Source organism: Desmodus rotundus, chromosome 10, assembly GCF_022682495.2.
Source record: "Desmodus rotundus isolate HL8 chromosome 10, HLdesRot8A.1, whole genome shotgun sequence".
Classification (NCBI taxonomy): Eukaryota; Metazoa; Chordata; class Mammalia; order Chiroptera; family Phyllostomidae; genus Desmodus; species Desmodus rotundus.
In genome coordinates, this window is record NC_071396.1 from 108893781 (window position 1) to 108916608 (window position 22828).

General features: G+C 48.6%; 1 protein-coding gene across 3 annotated transcripts in view; it reads right to left on the reverse strand.

Moving 5' to 3' along the window:
- Positions 1-22828, reverse strand: part of CD226 (CD226 molecule) — a 54907-nt gene that overhangs the window by 18292 nt on the left and 13787 nt on the right. The window lies entirely within an intron of this gene.

Consider the following 22828-nt stretch of genomic DNA (forward strand, 5'->3'; position numbering starts at 1 on the left):
TCATAGAGAACCACAAAGGACCACAAATAGACAAAGCAATCTTGAAAAGGCACAGAGCTGGAGGTGTTACACTTCTTGATTTCCAACTGCACTACAAAGCTACAATAATTAAAACTGTATAGTTCTGGAGAAAAGATGGAACCACACTGCAATGGGAGAGACTAGAAAGCCCAGAAAGAAGTCCACAGGTAGCGTCAACTGATCTTCAACAACAGTGCCAAGAATACACGATGGGGAAAAGACAGTCATCTCTTCAGCAAATGTTCTTGGGAAGGCTGGACATACACAAGGTAAAAGAATAACATCAGACCTTTTTCTTACACCGTGCATACAAATCAACTCAGAATGGATAAAGACTTAAATGTAAGACCTGGAACTGTAACACTCCCAGAAGAAAACACAGGATAAATTTTCCTGACTTTGGCCTTGGCAATGATCTCTTGAATATGACACCAAAAGCACAGGTAACAAAAGAAAAAATAGACAAGCAGGATGACATCAAACTGAAATGTTTCTGCAAAGCCGAGGAAACGACCAACAGAGAGAGCCTGCACAAGGGGGGAAAAGCTTCGCAAACTCTACATCTCCTGAGGGTTATTTCCAAAGTATGTAAGGAATTCCCGCAACTCAACAGCAAAAGAAGAAAACCAAACAAAAGAACAATCATAACTCATGATTTAGTTTTAAAAATGGGCTAACAACTTGGTTAGACATTTCTTAAAGAAGATGTACAAATGGCCAGCAGATACATGAAGAGATGCTCAGCGTCACTGATCATTAGGGAAATGCAAATCGAAACCACACTGTGATATCACCTCACACCTGATGGAGAGAATAGCCTTCGGGAATTAGCTCTGGAGAGCCCACAGTGGAAACGTCATTCTGTGTAATCCGATGGCTTTGCTGCTGCTGACAGGGAATTCTGACCTCCTGTCAAGTAGGAAGGGCTGTCATGGTGTCACAGAGCACAGGGACGCTAGACAAACAAATGCAGAAATGGGAAAGACCATCTGGCCTGGGTCCCCTTTCTTGACTTCCAGTGAGAAAGTAGAGGAGACAAGAGAGGGCCCGAGAGGACCGCAGAGGAGAGAAGAGGAGCCACTCTAGTAAAAGGAGCAAAATGAAATCTAAAGCACCGTAGGATTTGCTGTCTACATTCGATTAGAGTACTGTCGAGGATGGTTTCATCTCCACAGAAACGGCTTCTTTTCTTCAGAAAGTGGTTCCACGTGTCAGAAGGCTGCAGAAAGAGGAAGCCGCAGCCATCCAGCACCTCGCTCTGTAACCAGGCGAGCCTTTGCCGAAGTTAACACTTCACCCACATAACAAGCACACGGGAAACATTTCATCTCTAAGTCGTGAGCCAGCATAAGAACGAGGGAAGGGAGAAAATCCCTAAGGAATGAAAAATATAAGAAAATAAAAGCTTAAAGGAAACAAATGAGAAATTAGAATAAAATTAAGACAGGGAAAAGGAGGCATGAGACAGTGAGAATGAGGGACCATACAAACAAAAGGCCAAATCAGATAATATCACACTGTGTCCGGGAAATGAAAGAGCAGAGAAGAAATGACAAGAAGGAGAAACACATTTGTCCCGAACCCCAGGAGCAAGAGCAGGCTCCCCTCACTGCCTTCTGATGTTGACTTCCGGCCTGACACACCTGCTTGTTTGCTCTGTGGCAGCCACCCTCCTCCAATCTCAGGAACTGTCTTTATCTGCTTATCTAACCAACACCTACTCTCAAGAAACTGCCACTTGGGTGTGAAGTGCAGGTCTCTCTGGGGGTGTCTGTGTTTGCACAAAGGACAAACACCCCAGGATGGCCAAGCCTGTGGGGTCTCAGGTGGGCCGTCCTTGCGGGGGACAGGTGCAGGGAGGGTCTCCCAGCACAGGCCCTTTGTCCGGACCCAGAGCCACCCTTCAGCAGACCCAGGCTGGAAGTGAGAGGGGCGTGCCCTGTGCCAGAGGCAGGTGGTTTGGAAGCACAGAGTCGACCCCCACGATCCTCCCCTGCTGAACAGAAATCCGGCAGATGTCAGGCAGGAATCCAACCCAGAGGGGGCCTGCGCGCTGGCCGTGCTCACAGGTCGCCTGTTGCTGCCGCTCAGTCACCCAATCCTGCTGCCCGGCATGCGCAGAGCGACCCTGAGAACGACAACCCGGGAGACCTGCATGTGCAAGGGGACCCCGGCGCCCTGACTCGGAGAGTGAATCCACCTAAAACGGCAATCAGAATGTCGTAGGTAATAATAGGACAGAAAAGGCTTGATTAGAATTTAATCCTAAAGGTAGAAACAAAAGCAATAAAACCCAGTTAAACGTACAAGTCTAACTAAAAAGAAATAGCCATGAACTAATTCTTAGCATAAACACGGAGTCAACTGTGGGGTTTTGTTTGTTTGTATGTTTGTTTGTTTTCTTCTAAAAACTTTATTTTTTAGAGCAGTTTATGTTTACTACAAAATTGAGAGGAAGGTACAGAGATAAAGACAGTCCCACACCCTCCCCATCATCCACATCCCTCCCCTGACTGATGCGCTTTCTACCAAGGATGAACCTGCACTGAAACACCATTATCACACAAAGTCCGTAGTTCACTCGGGACTCACCCTCGGTGTTGCACAGTTTATGGATTTGGACAGATAAATAATGACATGTATCCATCATTGTGGTACCATAAAGAGCATTTTCATTGCCCTAAAAATCCTACCTGCTCTGTTTGTCTCTCCCTCTCCTCAACCCCTGGGCACCACTGATCGTTGCGCTGTCTCCATAGTTTTGCCTTTCCCAGAACGTCCCAGAGCTGGGTCGTACAGTGTGCAGCCTTTCCACATTGGCTTTCACTCAGTAATGTGCATTTAAGCGTCCGCCTTGCCTCTTCATGGTTGGATAGCTCGTTTCGTTTTAGCACTGAGTAATACTCCATTGTCTGGATGGACCACAGTTTATTTATCCATTCACCTTCTGAAGGACATGTTGGTTGCTTCTGAGTTTCAGCAATGATGCATAAAGCTGCTAGAAACATCCATGTGCAGGTTTCTGTGTGAACATGAGTTTTCAATTCCTTTGGGCAAATAGCGTGATTGCTGGATCAAACAGTAAGAGTATGTTTAGTTTTGTAAGAAGCTGCCAAACTGTCTTCCAAAGTGGCCGCACCACGTTGCGCTCCCAGCAGCCGTGAGCGAGAGTTCCTGCTGCTCCACAGCCTCTCCAGCCCTGGTGTGCGCGGTCAGTCCTCTGCATTTGGCCATTCTACAGTTCTGCCTGTGTGTTGTTCTCCCAGGATTTGTACTGGACCATAACATGATCAAATCCTCTGTACTTTGCATGGGATGTTTCTGGTGTGATGATGGATCATTTCCGAACGTTATTTCAGTGGCTCACCACCTTCTCCAAGCTCCACTAGGGCTTCTGAGTGGTCCAGACACTCCTGAGCACACCTGTGCATCATGCCACTGCCTGAGCCCACTGCCACATCCACAGCTGCTCCTTCACCATCCTCAAGTTCAATGGCTCTGCAGGCAGTTCGAGCAGCCTGCAATGTGACTCTTCAATGGCACAAAACCCTGCACTTTTTACTCAAAGCTTCCTAAGTCCAGACCTTGGGAGAGCCTGTTCTACACCACTGTGTCCTTAAGAGCTAGAGCAGTGCTTGGCATAGATTAGAAAAGTCAATCAATATTATTTGTATAAAAATTTAATTTGAAATTTCACGTGACAGCCAATAGGCAGTGTGTATCCATTGATTTGGGGGGAATTTATATCCCTAAAACCTCTGTGATTAAGAAGTATGTGTACAACTGTATGAGTGAATGACTCCAGGCAAATTCACACAGAAGCATTCAGGTCTCCACAATGCCACCTTGGAAGTAGTGGCCTCACCAGTATAGTCCACCCTGATGCAGATCAAAAGGTTGCAGGTTCGATCCCCAGTCAGGGCACATACAAGAATCAACTAATGAATGCATAAATAAGTGGAAAAACAAATTGATGTTTCTCTCTCTCTCTCTCAAAATCAATAAATAAAAATTTAAAAAAAAAGACAAGATCACACTGGAATAGGGTAGGCCCGAAGCCAGCATCCATGACTGGTGTCCTTATAGAAAGGGGAACCTGGGACACAGACCTGCACACAGAGACAACATCATGCGGACATGAAGGCAGACATCAAGGTCAAGTATCCCCAAGCCAGGGGATGCCAGCGATGGCCAGAAGCCACCAGGAGCTGGCGAGAGCCCTGGGACACTGTCCTCACAGTTTCAGGACCCTCCCTGCCAACACCAGACCACGGCTTCCAGCCTCCATAACCATAAGAGAGTCCAGTTCTGTTGGGGAAGCCCCCGGCCGGGCTCCTGGTAAGGCAGTGGCGCAAACAAACGCAGGTGAGGACTTCACTGAGTGCAACCTGGATTTCGTCAGTGCCGGTTAGGGAGATGGGCCATCTTCTCCACACCCCTCCCCAGTTAGGGCCACTCTCTATCCTTCACTTAAAGCACAGACACTAGGGAAAGGAACCAAACAAGATAAAAAGGAGCTAAAGGATTGCCTGACTGAGCAGCACAGATAAGGTGGGAAGAACGGAGCTGCTGTAAGAGATAACACCACCACTGACAGAGCGTCAGGAGGCCGGCCAAGACGGGCCCTTTGTTTAAAGGGAAGAAATACCTAGAATCAGGCAAGCACGTCCTGATGGCAGATCAGAGGTGCGGCCCAGAAAGTACACACTAAAAGGTCTGCAGCTTGTCCAAAATGCAAGGTGCCCTAGGAACACCAAAGAGCTAAAGACTTGTGACCCAGGCCTGGCACGACCTGTGATTCAAAGCTACTGCAGTGGCCGCAGGTGGGGCTCCAGCCCCCAGGCTGCCCCCTGGCTGCTTCAGGGAGCCCCCAAAGCTGGAAAGCATCTGTCTCAAGGGCTAGCCAGGGATGCACATGCTGCACCTTTTGCTCACAGGCTTTAATTATTAGAAAACCAGCTTTAATCGCTCTGTTACGGTACAGTGAGGGAAAGCAACACTTTCCACTTAAGTCAGTATCACGAGCCTGGAGGAAGTCCAAGACAAAGTCTTCACTTTTGAGCAACTCTACACTTTCTCCAATCAGGAAAGTAAATGACTCATGGGACATAAGAATTTTAAATAGCATAGGTCCAAGGATCTGTAAACCAAAAGATGACCAAACAGCCCAGGGGCTGGCTGTGTTCTACGGAAGTATTGGCAGTTGGCCTCCCAGACTTGGAAATTTCTGGTAGGCTTTCTGCATGGCAGAGTTGTACAGAAAAAGAATCAAAAGGTTAACACAGATGCTAATCATCCTCTACTAGAAAACAGACTACGTCAGTGAATATCACTGGAGACGATGTTAAGCATTTTGTCTGATACACATTTAACATTGTCAACATATTTCAAAAGCAAAATAATCTACCTTGAATTTGTCCTTACTATGCGCCAGCATTAAATGCATTTCATGTGCTGACACATTGAGTCTTCATGACATCCCCAGAGCGAAGTCCCCCAGCTGGCGATGGCCGAGAAGGGAGCCCCACCAGGCTGGAGGCCCAGGGAGCTGCTCCTCTGCCAGGGCTGCCAGGGCTGCCATCCTCATCCCTGGGAAGGGGTCCCGTGGGACACTGAGAATTTTCCCTCCCACCCTGCAACAGGGCTGCCTTTCATGGAGGACAAATAGTCTCCCGGGAAGCCCCTGTTCCTAAATATCTCATTTTATGATGCCTTAAATCCTATAATTAGAAATCAATGTCTTTACTTGTCCTTGTTAAAATGCACACAACAACCTCAGCTCCTGGCAGGCGCCAACACATCAGTGTGAAATCGTCCATCAGATTGCTGTCCAAGGGGAGGAGAGGAAGCCGATTCCCATAGGCTGATGGGCCGGGGACACACTGGCTGCCTGCAGCTCAGCACACACAGAAGAGTCGGGAGCCCGCCTTGTCTGAGGTCACGCGTCACAGGTCACAGGCTGCCTTGCTCCCTGGGACCCCATGTTAGAGGAGAAAGAGGGCCTGAGGAGCAGGGTGGGGCAGGGGATTTAAACTGGAAGGCGGATTACAAACAGGAGGCAGCAGAACTTTACCTCCTCTGTCATTCACTGATTCATTCAGCAGAGATCACTGAGTATTGACATAAAGACAAGTAAGGCCCAGCTCCGAGCTGATGGAAAGACACACAGCCAGGTCACTGCACAGGGCCTCAGAAGTCCCCCCACAGGGTCCCGGGTCCACTGAAACCCTGGGAGACAAAAAGATGCTGGTTTGGGTCCCAGCCAACCAGAAGCCACGCTACTGGCCAGCTCCAGGCTCACCAGGGTGTGACAGGGGCTCTCTGACCAATTGCAAAGCTGCTAGCCCAAAGAAAATCTGCTGAGGACACCAGACATGAGATCCCCGATTAATAAGCTCTCTGCGTTTAGATCAACCACTGCATGTTCAATTTCCTGCCTCTTCCCTCCCTTTCTGCCCGTGTCACTGTTTGTTTATTTTAGTATCTACTTCATTACATTTCTTATACGTATCCAGCTGGTTCTGTGGAGAACAAATAAGCAGAAATATGCCGATGAATGGCAGATAAAAATGACTAAGAAGCAATTGCTATAATGCTAAAAATAGGAGAAAACGAAAGGACCCGTGCACATCCCCACAACACATCAAACCATTTTAAATAAATGCCCTCTTCTTCCCCATGAGCCCAAATCTGCCCATTTCTGAGCATCCCACTCTTTGAGGTTCTTACGCCCACCTTCCCCTGGGTCAGAGCGACAGGGTGGTAAATATTCTCCCTGCTCATGCCCACTCCCCTCCACCCATCCATCAGATAGCCCGAGAGATCTCTGGGACACAAACCTGGCCCTGGAAGTTCCTAGCTGAAAAGGCTTGCAAGCCCCCCTGGAGACTTTATGATAAAATCCAATCTTCCAGACACGTAATATAGCGTTTGCCCGGCGTCGCCAGACTTCAACTGTAGTCCACCACGCACCTCGTCCCTGCGCTCACCGTCAGGTCCCCCAATCCACAGCACATGCTTGGTCCTGCCTCTGAGCCCTGGACTAGCTGAGCCCCAGACTAGGCGACCCCCTGTCTCACACCATCATGCCTTCCCAGTCCCCATCTACCGCTTCGGGCCTTGGGTCACATGTGGACCCTCTGTTAAGCTTTTCCGAATCACTTCTCTTCCTCAGACACGACTACGCCCACATTCACTCACTGTGCTGCTCCTGAGCCATGCCTCTGCCCTAGTCACTTCTTTTTAATACAACAAAGATTTAACACACTTTGCTATCCAATTTTATCTCGTTAGTTTGAGTGCACGTTCCCACATTGTTCCTTTCATCTCCTCCATCGCCCAGAATGTCAGATAGGCCCTGACTTCCATGTATAAACATATCTTTAATTCCTCAGACAACTTGTTAGGATAAAGGCCACGGAAAAGGATCAAAGACTGAGGCTCCCGTCTAATCCTGAATGCGCTGATCACTACGCTTTGAAGTAACGGGGAACATTTGGCATAGGTTGGAATCACTCTGAAGGAAGCAAAGAGCTTTATAAGTTCCCAGAGTCCCTGGATTCAAACCTGGAAAGTGAGTTGGAGCCTCTCCACGCCTGAGGTCTGAGGCACTGCAGGCAGAGTTGGAGCCGCAGCAGGCACTCTGAGCTGGGCGCATGTGGGGCAGCCCGACATGGCACAGGCTTCCCAGTCCTCGGCACCGCAGGGAGTTAACCTCCAGGGAGCAAGCCAGCCCTCAGGAGGCTGTAGTAAGAAGATTTGTGAGGCGATACTTATAGGCTACAGACCGTGAGCAAGACCAATGCCTGCCCCTGCGTACCTTACAAAACAGTCACTTGCTTTCATCACTAGTTCACTTTAAAAATATCTAGTAAGGGCCTTAATATAGGTAAGGGACTGAAGAAGATATTAGGGATACAAGTAAGGCAGGCATGGTCCCTAAGCTCACAGGGCTTATCAACTAGTAAGGAAACCATGCAATTAAATAGATCGTTACATCTAACACATGCAGTGGTGTGAGCCAGGGGAAGGGAAGCCCAGTGAGAGGCGTTGCATTCCAGGCAGAGAAGCAAAGTCTTGGCTGGACGTGGAGAAAAGCCAAAGAGGCAGGCAACTGCCCAGGACAGGGTCGCATGGGGGTGCTGAAGGACAGACACCCAACTGCGAACGGGGAATCACTGGAAATACAGCTGGGGAGGAGAAAGGCTTGGGACGTTGGCCAATGGGCTTAGCTTTGCAGCTTCAATGTTTGGGGCTGGGGGAGACTTCAGGGAGGCTGAGCAGGTGGCTGCCCTCTGTGCTGACGTAGGAACGACCCAAGCCTAGAAATTGACAATGAAGGGGCATTTGAGAATTCACGTCACTGTTGGAGGCTCTGGCTGACAGAACCGGAGAAAGGAGGGAAACACAGAGAAATGTCAAACACCGAAACAGGTTAAAACTTTCAATGGTAAATAGTTGGATGGTGAAGGCTTCAACGGCTGCATTGAAAGTGTATTGGATATGATCTCAGCTAATTTGCTGCTCCATTTCTCAAGGAGAACCAAAAGCGTCTGCGGCCTCTCTGTTTCCATTACCCTCAAGGTGAGGAAGAATATTGGAGAAGCTCGAGCAATTCAAACAGCTCAGAAAAAATTGTTAGGGACTGTTTTTCAAACATAGGCGAAAGAAATTCATCTTTATATGGCTAAAAAGAATATCTAAAATATTGCAAACGAAGCCTTGAGCCAGGGGATTTTATTACCTAAGACAAAAGATTTCATTCTCACCAAAATATGTAAAGGACCCTCAGGGGAGGCAGATAAAACCTTTCAGACAATGTCTGGCAACCCGAGAGAGCTGGATGACTCCATGTTTTGAAAGAACTGAAGACAAGAAGATTATCTAAGTTTTAAGAATAAATAAACACTGAGGAAACAAAGCGTATTATCTCTGTGTGAAATAAATGACACTCTGCAAAGCACATTTTCATCTTTTCTTGCGGAACAGCCCAGGGCAAGATCATCGAGCCAAACAAAGCAGTTGTTTACCGTTTCAGGGTGCGTAGTTTACTGAATAGGACCCGGCGCTGCACAAGGATTTAAAAAATTAATTTCTTTCAACGAAGAGTCAATTCGTCACCTTCGGAGAACATGTACTATCCCCTTCCCTTCGTCTATAATTGTGTTTGCGCTCCTTCCCCGTGAGCTCAAACCCCAAGCAGGAGATGGGAAAACCGGAGGAGACAGCAACAGCCCTGGGCATCTTAGAAAGCGTTGACGGGAGAACGCCCTTCGCTCCCTCCATCAGTGTGACACCCGGGAGCCTGGGCGTCTCCTTTTTCTTCACTTCTGGGAAGCTTCACATCGTGGGTTTGAAACACAGGAATTTCCCACAGAAAACACACCCCCTCACCTTGTGCAGTCTCCTCAGGTACAAGATAAAAGGAGGGCCCACGGAGCCACAGAACCCTTACAGTCTGTCTCCCTGACGCATCCCTTCCTCCATCTCTGTGAGATTTGACTGTTTTGCTTTTTTACTTTCATGAAAGATAATTCCCGTGTGCTTCTCTCTACACAGCACTACTCATCGTTCTTCAAGAGAAAATAACTGTGGGGCATTCTTCCTTATGTGGTTATTTTGACCAATCAATAATAATACTTAATTTATACTAAGCACTTACAATCCAACATGAGGCGTCAGATTATTTCTCCCTCCATTTTGGGCACAATTATCATTGTCATTTTAAAGATATGGTAGTAAAAGTCCTGGCTAGTGAAGGTAGAGTCAGTACTTGAAACCAGAAACGGAATGCACGGTGTTATTGGAAAGACCCCAGCGATGTGCTGGAATAGATCTACAACCTGTAGCTTCTCGTGGCTCGCACGTGGGCAACCAAAGCTACTAATTGTGGGCCCTCTCACTGAAGTGTCATCTCGCCTGTGCTGTGTGCGCCAGTCATGTGCTTGTCCCGGGGACCTGAAGCAGTCACTGCCATCTTCAAACACATTTGCTTTGCACCCCGAGGCCGTGTGGACCTTTCTATCCCTGTTTGCTCAGTGAGGGCGGTCCGTCCCAATTGTGGCTCTCATCAGGGCCCACTCTGATGCGAATCTACAGTTTCAGCACCTCCATGTCCCTACAGCCTCACTTAGCACAAGCCCCGCCCCGTGCCCTCATCACCCCGCCCATCTGTGGCCCCTAATCTCCGTCCTCACCAGACCACGCAAGGCCCTCATGGGTTCCTGCTCACGTCCGTGCCCCGTCTGTGCGCTGTTCTATCTGCTGAAAGCCCCCACACTTGTTTCCACCCTACAAACCTCCCCGAATGTGACCTTCAGGGAAGCTTTCTCTGACTTCACTGCAAAGTACAGGCTGCACGTGGGTGTTTCTCCACGCTGGACACATCAGAGGTTGACGCATTTCGTGGTGCCATTCGATGGTGTGCACCTCCGGGCAGCAGCGGCTTCTTAACCATATCAGAGGCACCAATATTGTTATTCTCCCAACCCAGTTGCATTAATATGCCAGCAACCACCCCTCCGGGCAGAGCTGAGTGTCCACGTCACCAGACGGGTGCCCAGTGGGAAGCTTCAGGGGGTTCCTCCCCGACCTCACCCTGTGGGTACGATCTTGATGCTCAGCAGTCAGCCCGAGTCACTGGAGATCAAAGTTAAGGGCACAAACGTCATACGGCCTACACTCTCCGGACTTTCTCCCGTGCTGTTTGGCATCATTTGTCTGCACAAGGTTCTTATTACCATGGTTTGATTTGGGTGGGGGGGGTGTGAGAGAGAGGGTATAAATTAAAAACAAGGTCCCATTTCTGGTTTTGAGTAATTATAACTAAGGGAGTACTAGGAACCCTCACTCTTTTTATCACTCCGTATTACTGGTTACTTCGAACGGAAGAAATCCCCCATGACAAAGACCAGTTATCAATGACTAAATGGAGCACTAACGTCTACACAAACCTGGAAAAACAAGCACTCAAACGGTTCCTACAACAGAGCTGAAGGTATGGCAAATATTGCAAAAGTTTAAACTCATTCTAGTAAGAATAAATGTTGTTGTTCAAATATTAATACAGGCCTATGAGGAGTGAGAAATAACGTCGTTGTCGAGAGGAAAAGCCTTGTGTGTTCGCTGCACGTCTACAAATGTTTTACACCAAACGATTCCTGTGGAAGGGCCCAAGGCCTGATTTAGAAATGCTGTAGTTCCATAGCCTCTCAGACTCACGTCTCCACTAACCCCGTAAAGTCAGGAACCTGAGCCCCAGGCCATTCTGCGGACTCACCCTGCTGAAAACATGTGCCGCGGGCCCTTCACCGTCCACCTAATTCTACCCCAACACAGTGCAAAGAGGTGCGAGCAGGTGGCAGTCGGAGGCCTTGGGAGCAAATGCAGCCCAGTGCCGGGGGTGGTCAGAAAGGTGCGGCTGAGGGTGGAGGCTGGCAGGTCCGGGTTGCAGAGGGACTGACGGGCACCCCATGGAGATTTGTCACGTCTCTTAGCAGCCACTGCTAAATGGTCCTCCCTTGCCTGTCCCCACCCATCAGCTCTGGCCATTTTTTAAATTTGCTGCTCCCCAGTGAAGTCTCTATCCCCTCAGTAGAAATCCATAACTTTATCTCCACAAATCCTGGAGGCCTAAAAAAAATTAAGTAGATTAATGGGGAACTTGTGGAAATGTGACAAGCTTGATAGAAGTGACACATAGGACTCAGGATGGAAAGAGGTTAGTCAATAAAAATCAATGCAGTATTGTGCCCTCAGACTGCAAAAAAAACCAAAAAATGTTTCTAGAAGACAGACATCAATGTTTGCAGAGGGCAGCACACGCAGGCGTGTCCGAATTGACAACTGTGGCAGAAACGCCACATCTCTACCGGGGGCACACTCGGGGTGTTCTTTGGGCCTTCCAGCGGACGCTACAAAACCGAGAGAAAATATTGTGCAAGTGGAGCAGACTGGAAGATGAGCTGGTGGACTCAAATTTACCTGTACTTGATCTTTTGAAAAAAATTTTATTGAATGCATGGAGGCAACCTTGGTTAGTAAAGTTACATAAGCTTCAGGCATACAGTTCTATAATATATCATCTGTGCACGGTATTGTGTGTTCACCACCCCAAGTGAAGTCTCCTTCCACCACCATTCATCCCCCCTTTACCCTCTTCTGTCCCCCCCACCCCCCTCCCCCTCTGGTCATCACCCTGCTGTTGTCTGTGTCTGTGAGTTGTATTTGTGTTTTTGCTTAATTCCCTTCACCTTCTCCATCCGGCCTCCCAGCCACCCTCCCCTCTGACAGCTATCAGTCTGTTTTCCGTCTATGAGTCTCCTTCTATTCTGCTTGTTAGTTTATTTTGTCCATTAGATGGCACATGTAAGGGAAATCATATCATACGGCATGTCTTTCACTGACTGACTTATTTAACTTAGAATGATGTTCTCCAAGTCCATCCATGCTATTGCAACAAGTAAGTTTCCCTTCTTTTTTATGGCCAAGAAGTATTCCGTTGTGTAAACGGACCACAGCCTTCTAGTTCACTCATCTACGGAGGGGCACTGGGACAGCTTCCCAAAGTCGGCAATGGTCAGTAATGCTGCAATGGACACAGGGGTGTGCTCTCTGCACTGAATCTCCGTCTGAGACAGCTGTGCACCCGCCACATGAGGATCGCACACGGAACCGGCCCCTGAGTCCCCCAGAAACAAAAGCACATTCCACATTGCATTGTGGAATGCAGCAGGCACAGACACTGCGCGCCTCGAAGCACATGTCATGGGCCAAAGGGCTAGAGCAGTTCTAACGAGAATAGCAAAATTTTTTTAAAAATCACTGGGAATTTTACATCATTACAAATGGAAATAATAAAATGCATATGTTCTGGTTAAAAAAAAAAAAGAAAGAAAGATCTAGTTAAAGAGATAACAACCCCAAAAGAAACACGAAGACTACTAAAAAACACCGTTTTAAAAGTCCAGGGGAACCTGCGCCACAGCTACACAGGGTCAGGCACTCAAAGCAAAGCCCCCTATGGCTAAACTGGCAAGTCGGCTGCCTAGGATGAGGTGTGCCCACAAAACAAAGACCGCCCCGCGGGCACGGTGATGAAGCCAGCGGTACAAACGATCAGGCCAAAAGAGTATCTGCAAAACAAGCCTCTACAATTAATGCCAGAAAGTGTTTAAATGCATCAAAGAGGGGACGTAAGAGAAACCCACTGCATTTAAAAATAGCACACACAAAAGTTCTTCAGAGAGTGAGGAGAGAAGGACAAGGACACCGGCGGAATTTGGTTCCAGTTTTATGGAGCGAACGATCAGGGAATGTCCGAATTTTCACACGAGAACAGATTGGTGACATGTTGCTGTAAAGGCACAATGAGCACTTGACCTGGAACTGGACAAAATGTGGCCTCACCAGGAATGGGGACCGGCACTCCCTGCTCTGCAGGGGCCGGATGCCAGCTGGCTTGACAGACAAAAGGGGCAGCTGGCATTCCCATGCTTCCGAACAAGTATCTGCCCGCCGGGCACCCTGCAAAAGGAGAACTGCAGGCGGGTCAAGCAATGAGCGCCGCCGAGGCTCCGTCTGGGCTAGAGACCCGGGGGAAGGGGCTGTGCGTAACCAGCTACAAACTAGGATGGGGATGACAGCGTGATCTCCGCAAGGGAAGACGATGCTAACTCACCTCCTGGGCCCAGCCAAGGACATAAATCATGTGTCAAAAGAGAATGAAGAGACACACCTTATTTACATGTTCAACATTTTTCCTCCGCTTTCTATTAACAGGTACCCAATGCCATATTCCCCTCCCCAAACAGACCCTCTCCCATTCTCCCCACTGTTGAGAAACCAACATTGTTCTGACTTTCTCTGACCCGCCCCTCCAATGATTGCTGGACCCTGTCGATCCTGCCTTCTGAATACCTCTGAGACCTGTGCCCAGCTCTCTACCCCATCGCCCAGTTCTGGCCCAGCTGCCATTCTCTCCCACCGGCATTCCTAATGCAGCCTCCGGCCTAGACCCTTCCCCAGTCCTGCTCGCAAACTGGATGCTTCCACGATGCCATCTGAGGCCTCTCTCTTAGGCGAGGCCCTCCAGGAAATCCCCAACACGTAGAAGCACTTGGTGCTTGGCCCCTCTCTGCTCGCATCTGTCCATCTGTCTCCATCCTCACTTCCTAGTTTCCACTGGAAGATAAGGGGCTTGCTTTCCAGCCTCAAACACCTCAGAGTCCTTCTTCATTCTCTGGATCTTGCGCGTGCTGTTCCCCCAGCAGAGAATGAGCCTACCCTGCTCCTTCCTCCACTGACTCTTACACCTCCAATAGTTGTCAGACACCCCTTCACCCCCAAGTTGACCACTGAAGGAAGACAACTGGCCCCCTGTGCGGTCTAGTGGCCTCCTTCTGGCACGTACCCACATCAGAGCATTTCACACACTGATACACTGTCTACCTCTCCTGTCCCAGCACAGAACAGAGATGAGGGCGCGGCTATAGCGTCTCACTCATCAGAACATCTCTGGTCCCCGATGGAGTGCCTGGCACGTGGTAAGACGTGTTTGTGGAAGTACTCTTGCTCTCTCACACCAAACAAGAGCATCTAATGCCTCAGGGAACATGGCCAGGGAACTCCATGCAACGGCCATGCTTTGAGGGCCTGCTCCGTGCTAGGGACACCGCATCTCATAAATTCTGAAGCCTGCATATAAGGTGCATATTATCATTCCCATTCTATAGATGAATCAACCTTGTCTCAGAGAAAGGAAGGGACTTTCCCAATGTCACAGGACTCGTTAGAAGAAATCCACCTTCGTTCTTACTGTCATGAAGACAAAAGGCAAAATAATAGATAGCTGGACTTCCTCGAAATAGATCACTTTTAACAGTGACATCTCCCACAGGTTAGTCCTGGAACTAAACTCAACATCAAATACATATGTAAACATTTTCTAACTGTGGTAAAATATACATAATGTGAATTTACCATCTCAACCATTTTAAGTCCCCGGTTCAGTTATGTGAAATATGTTCACATTATCGTGCAGCCAACCTCCAAAACTCCTTTTATCTTGCAGACTTGAAACTCCATACCCATTAAACAACTCCCCACGCCCTCGCCCCCTCCCCCGACAACCACCACCTTACTTTCTGTTTCTATGAGTCTGACTCCCCTAGTCCCTTCTGTGAGACAACCGTGCGGCGCCTGCCTGTTGCGGCCGGCTTTCAGCTTACTTCACTTAGAATATGGCCTCAGGGTTCATCCACACTGCAGCCTGGGTCAGAATTTCCTTCCTTTTTAACGCTGAATTATAATCTGCGGTGTGTTCATACAACATTTTGTTTATTCGTTCATCCCTTGATAAAAACCTCGGTTGCTCCCACCTTATGGTTGTTACGAATAACTCCTCTATGAACAGGAACACACTGAACTTAATATATTTGCACGTGATTTGCTAATAAGTCACAATAGCAAAACCTTGCACATGACACTAAACTAGTCTGGGTGGAGAAACCACCAACTAATGGGATGGATGGCAAGTTAAACTAGACGTAGAAAAGTGGTAGATACATTTTAATCAATGCCCCATGGGAAGAATATATGTAAGGGGAAAAATCTCTTCTACTTATTTTTTAGGTATAAATAAACTATTTGGGGAAATAAATTTACACCAACAGTACATCACACAAATATGTTTGACATATTACGGGCTATAAATGTTCCCAAAGTATCAATGTACTTTCGACTTCCTCAAAGATACTCATGAAAGGCCTGTTCTGTCCCACTTAACCACATTCGGAGTAACCGTCTTTCCGGCGAACTGATGAGCGGTGAATGCTGATGGGCCTCCATGGAAGCATCCCCTCCCTCCCCCAACCCCCATCCTTCTGCAGTTTTATCGAGCAAACTCCCAATGAAATCCCCCCGGGCAGGCACTGCTGGGACCGTGGGGAGGGTGAAGCTGGTCTCACTCACTCCTTTTCTCTTCCTTAAATGTTCCCTCATTGCATCTACTGCTCACACTTCTAGGGACAGCTGAGGAACCTTGCCCTGATCCCTGGAATGAGAAGCACTGGGGTGGCGGCTCCAAATGACAGGAGCCACCCTGTCCCACTGCCCCATCTGTGACCTCCACCATCGGAAAACTCTGCTAGCCACCAAATGAAGTCCGAAAGCTAGACCGTCCCCCCATGGACCTTCCCCAAAACCTGTGACCAATGGTATCTTCCATGTGTCCCAAATATAGAGAGTGTTTCCCTCACCTGCGGCGTTTGTCCAGAGTCATGCCCAGACGTCCCCCCTGGCGCACTTCCATGCTGCCCTCAGACCGGAAGGAATCTCTGTCACCTCTCAACTCCCCTGACATTGTTCCATGCTATGCGACCAGTTCCACTCTGCATTATGGGGCCGTGGTCCCCTTGTTTACGTAATGGGGGGTACATACCTTTCCTGGTAGATTAGAAACTTTTCAAAAACAAACACCTTATCCATTGCTTCTTCTCCTCACAGCCAAAGGTAAACGTCTAGCCAATGGATTTAGAAAGGGTTTACACAAGTTTTAAAATTACTATTATCAACATTCATCCAACAAAGAGCAGACTTTAATACCTCAAAATGTCATTTGAGCAACAAAGTTTAATAATTTGCTCTTTGGGGCACTTCTGCTATTTCCACTGAAGACACAGTGGTCAGACTGTGTTAAGTATAAAACCGTTCGACAAAGCATAGTGCCTGCCGTCTTATTTCCGTGTCGTTAAATGTCCACTCTTTTAGGGACCACTTCTAGGATTTAAGAGAAATGGGGAGAAGAAGTAACACAGTATTTAACTATTTTAAATAAAGGTTCTTTATTTATACCTATTCAATGAGCAACTGTGTTCCCTAAAAGATAATAAAGAGGTATTTTGAGAAATATGATCTCATAAGCTAGTAAGGCAGGCAAAAGAGTCTCATTTGTCTCAATCACTGTTACTGAGCTTGGTCTCAGAGACAATAATTGGATTATTTGGCAGTTTCTCAGATGACAAATGATACATAGTTCCCCCCTTATCTGTGGGGGTATGGTCCAAGACCCCCAGTGGATGCCTGAAACCACAGACACTATTGACACCTACGTACACTGTGTTTTCCCGATACAGGCACACCTAGGATAAAGTTTAAGTGATGGATCAGGTACAGTAAGACATGAACAGTAACTAATAATAAAACAGAACAATTACAAGGATATGCTCTAATAAAAGCCACATGAGTGCGGCCTGTCCCTGCTCTCTGATGGAGCTGTACTCGCCCTTCCTGGGATGCTGTGAGGTGGTGCAGGGCAGACGTGATGAGATGGGGGAGGAGAGGGATGTGGGCGTTGGGACCTAGCTTTAGGACACTACGAGCTTTACTTGAACGCAGAGTTGGTCTGACAACTGAGACAGCTGCTAAGTGACTCATAAGCAGTGGGTAGTGTATGTACCTTGTGGCAACTCGGACAAAGGGACAATGCACGTCCCAGGTGGGACAGAGCTACTCAGAACAGTGTGCAATTTAACACTTATGAATGGTGTATTTCTGGAAATTTCCACTTACTATGTTCAGACAGCAGCTACCTGCAAGTAACTAAACCCAGGGAAAAAGCAACTTAGATGCCCTAAAACTTTCTGAAGTTCCGGGTTCTTTGTGTGTCGGGAAGGAAGTTGTCCCACACACTTGGAGAATGTGCACGTCCCCCTTTCCTCAGCCCCCCTGGACTCACCCGTGTTGGGAGCGCACAGAGTTCATGAAGCCTGCTAAGAAATGGGACAACTGGGTCCTTAAGAGCCAGTCTGCTGAAATGAGAATGTGAGTTTCTCAGAGACTTTGCTAGTTCGATGGTACCCTTCCGTGCTCACAGAATTCACACCCAGATGTCATCGTCATCGGCCACAAGCATCACCCCACCGACATCAGCGGGTGTGACCCGTGGACGCCACTTACAGGGCTAGTCGCGGTGACTACTGATAGGCGGTCTCCGCCCTTAGAAAGTTTGTACAGATCGGTCCTCTCTGGAACAGGGCCTTTCTCTCTGGGCCGATCATGAAGATGACTTTTTAAAAAGATGTACGCTGGTTAAATAGGTGAATCCAGGGAAAACTTCCCCACGTTGAGATTTACTGGGTTGTGAAGAATGTCTCGGGGGAAGAGCCAGACGCCCCGTCAGCCGAGTTATTTAATTAAAATGACCGTGGAGGCCGCAGAAGAGAAATCGCCTGCAGGAATAATGCTGCGCTGACCCCTGAAGGATTGTCTTGGTGGCCTTAAAATTCTGAACGGTTTCAAAATCTTACATCTGAAACTTTTTTGAATGCGGGGAAAAGCCGCCCTGCTTGCTGTCTGTGCTCCGTCTGAGCAACCAGAGACAATTTACGGACACGAGCAGTCCAGCACCCCACACCCACAACCCATGGCTGCGCTGGCCCAACGCACTGGCTCAGGGACCAAGCAGGCTGCGGGCCGGGGGTGGAGGCCTTTGCCTTTCCCTCCTTCCTGCGGCTACTTATTTTCCTTTTTTGTTCATTTTGTTTTAAACATCCAAAACCCAGCATTTATGTCTCAGAAAATGCACAAAAAGAACTGTTCCCTCAGTTATTATTGAGATCTGTCAACAGGCCAATTCCAGCAAGGCCTCTGAAGGTCACAGACACCTACCCCCTAAGGGCACAGAGACGTTTCCAGGAGGAAGCTGGGGAACGGGGTTGGATGTCTGCAGCTCTGACCAGACCAGAGAGACTTCTCAGTAAGAACACACACCCGGAAGGTCCCGTGGAGGCGCCCAGCATGTGGGCCGAGCTCTTCCAGTCTTTGCATGGCTGTGACCCATAAAGCCACACTCGCCACTCTGCACTCCACCCACACGGCACCAGCACCCACCCTGCAGAGGAAACACGGCCCAGACTCTGTCATCGTGGGCAATCACCTCCAGCGCTAGGGAAACAGCCGCTGTGGTCAAGAGACACCGGAGGTGCAAACTGTGTGGTTTCTGAAAGAGGAGAAAACCCAAGGACTCTCTTGCTCAGCTGTGCTGAGGACATCTTCAAGCCCCTGGGGAGCGGTCCCAGCTTCAGCTGCAGCTCATTCTCCAGCCATTTAGCCTAATGTGCCCCCACACCACGGACGCAAAAAAAACATCTTCCAAAAGGAGGGGAGGGTGTGGATAAGTAAACAGAAAGGCTGCTAGTGAAGACCGCAGCCGATGTCACCCCCTGCTGCTGACAGCCGGATCACATCTTGGAACGGGTCCAGAGGCAAAGGTCCCTTCTGGAGGCACTGTGGGGTGAGGCCTCAGGGGGCAGAGGCCGCCAAGCCACACACAGGGAAGCAACGAGTCTCGGGAAAGCCAGCCATGCCCTGTGCTTGTACATTATGCTTCCTCTGCCCTCTGGGCACTGAATTTAATCCCTACGGCCACTCTCGCCTTGTCTGGGGTGGGGGTGAGAGGGTGGGGGTTCCTCCATTTCTCTCTCTTTGACTTCTGATCACAGAGCCTTCCCCCAGAGTCAGAGCGCAGACTCTCCCCGTGGCGTGTGCCCTCGAGCCCACCCCTCCCTGTCTTCACCAACGGAAGCAGGTCAACAGATACAGCCCTGGCCTGCATTCCCACGCGCCTCACCCGTGAGAAGGGCAGGGACCACCGCCTGGCTTTCCACGAGTCCCCAAAGGTCCTTTATCATCTGCCTTCTCTATATGCTGTTTGATTGCATGAAGCAGGGAGATTCCTAAGCCTTTGAAATGTTTCTGTTTTATCAGTTGACTATTTCTTATAGGCTCGACTAACTACCTTCTCTCTTTCTTAAATAAAAAACTGCCGAATTGTAAACATCTCACAGAACCCTCCTTACTTGTGTGTGTGCGTGTGCATGTGTGTGTGTGCACCTGCCGGCCCACTCTGCAGATCCGGACTTGCGGGTCTCCATGATCACATCAGCCGATTCCTTACAATAAATACCACGTCTTATTGACTCTATTTTCCTGGAGAACCCTGGAGATTACCAACACGAATAATAGAAAAGATGCACCAATTTACACTCCGACCAGCAGTGGATAAGTGTGCCGATTCACAAAAAGCTATTGGTTCGTTGGCCCCTAAACTCTTCCCTTCCTCCGGGGCTGCAACTCCTTTAGTCTTCCAGGTGGTGAAAAACACAGATTTATCCCATGCCTCCCTCTGAAGGTCATCCAGTGACTTCCATGGTCCGCACTGCAGGGTGAGGCTCACACTCCACTGGGCACAGCGAGATCCAGTGCCTGAACATTCCACACACTTCTCTGACACTCCATGGCTTCAAATTCATTGAAAACATAGAACCTCCCAGGGAAACCCTTACCTGGGACACCAACATATCATATGCTGAGGCCTTTTTGCTGGTGGGCAGGGAGAGGGTCCCATTCTCACAGTTTCTTCCTCACCCTTGTGGCCACCTCTCAGGCCACCTCTAGGGACAATGAAGATGTCAGAACCTGGGGTAAGAGCCACATCCCATCAAGGCATGTGTCACAGTCAACAGGTCCATTCTCTGTCTCCTGCAGGAGTTGGGACCTCCACTGCGCCTTCTCCGTAGCATCTGTAACCACTAAGGTGCCCCTTTCTCTCCATTTCCTCTCCTTCCCTCACCCCCTGGTCCCTTCACCTTAAAAATCCTCTCCCCATCTTCATGGTCCAGCACGACCTGTCCTTCCCAGCATGGTGCTGCAGCTGAGCCACTCCGTGACCTTGAGTTCACCAGTGCCCCTGAACCTCAGTTTCTTCGTCTGTGTCACGGGCACACATGGCCCCCCATGGTGCTTCACAAGGATTACATGAGATGACACGTGTTTATTAGCACCCTGTGGGCACCGAGCAAGAGTGAGGGGGTGGGGTGTTTGGGGTAGGCCATCCGTTTTGGAGGTCACTTCCATAACATCACTCCATTTGCTCTGACTAGTAAGGCCAGGCACAGGTGGGTCACAGTGACCAGACACAGGGGGGTCACGGTGATTTTCTCCACGACTCCACTTCCACCAAAGACTGCCTCGAAAAGGTGGCCTTGACATGTTACCTCCCACATCAGCCCGGCATGTTTTCCCAGAAGCAGCAAATAAATGCAGCCTTTCTTACCCTTAAATTCCCTAAATCACTTACTGACCGGGAACACCTGTTCTGAAGTTCACACACATTCTAACATCATTTTGCATTCATGGTACCATTTATCCAGAATAAAGCATCCAATTTGCTCTTTAACTCTGGGCTGAAGGCTTCAGGGGGAGGGGCAGACAGGATGCAGAGTGGCCCATGACTCCTCCTTTGAAGGCCCCAGGGGCTCCTATGTCCCCTCAAGTCATCCCCCTCCATCCTCCCATTGCACCTCGATCTCACGAGGCACATATGAAGCCTGAGAACTTGGGCAGGTTGCTGGACCTCACTACGCTTCAGGGTCCTCACCTGTAAAGCTGAGGTTATGGCCATAGCCATGTGCACAGAGAGGGTCAAATGAGAAAGCCCATGTAAGACACCAACTGAGTTCCAGCCACAGAACGAGCTGTCAGTAAAGAGGAGGACCCCGAACACTAAGGGAGCATGAGGCTCAGTTCCTTTATCCTTCTGAATCCCTCACCATCTTGTCTACAAATTAGGATTTCTGGATCCAAAGTCCAACCTTCTATAGTTAAATAGCTTGTCGGCTCCCCCTTCACATTATACACACACGTAGTATGTGCAGATCCTGATATGTTGTTAATAAAGCACACAAAGGGAGGCCTGACTGGTGCAGTTCAGTGGACTGAGTGTCGGCCTGTGAACCAAAGGGTCACTGGTTCGATTCCCGGTCTAGGGCACCTGCCTGGGTTACAAGCCAAGTCCCCAGCAGAGGGCGCATGAGAGGCAACCACACATCCCTTCCCCTCTCTAAAAATAAATGAAATAAATAAAAAGTTTAAAGCACACAAAGGGAAAATTTAAATATATCTAAGGATAATTTTGAAATATAGCTACTATATATATATATATATTTTAATCCCATGTTATTCTTGGTTAAAAAAAAATGAAGCTTTCCAAGTCTCAAAGGTGAGGGGAACACCCTCACCAGCCTGTCGGAAAATGGTTACTACAATCAAGCTAATTAACATACCATTTCACAGTAACCGTTTGTGTGCTATGTGTGATGAGAGCCCCGAAGTCTACTCTTTCAGCACATTTCCAGCATTCATACACCGCTATTAACTTCAGTCATGTGCTGTGCGTTAGATCTCAAGATGGATTTAGCCTACGTAACTGCAACTTCTAATACAGCTCCCTCAAAAAGAAGGCACTGCCTCAGATACCACGCACGCTCTGGGTGCCCCCTGGGACTACAACCGCAGAATTATCAGACGAGAAACACACAGTCCCAGGGTCCTCCCTGCCTCACACTGCTGTTAACCCCTGAGAAATTCATCACCAGGCCTTTTGGATCAAAAGCACAGCAAATAATAATGATAATAACAATACCTACCATTCCCTGATTACCAAGGCTAAGTTCTTGAAATATGTGATCCCTAGACCCTTCAAAAAGAGATGGTACTATCCACTCAATATACTTTATTAAGGAACCTGAGATTGAGAGAGACTGAGCAGCTAACACAAGGCTGCATAGAAAGTACCCGCTACAACACTCGAGGCTTTCCAGTCCACCAGAACCAATCCGTGTGGCTACTACACGCTCAGCACGAAACCGCGATTACAGGCAGACACCAAGAAAACTGCGCGAGATCACCGGCTTCTTTCAGAAATGACAGCTCACCGTTTCTGAAGGGTTCTCCCTAGTGAAACTTGAAG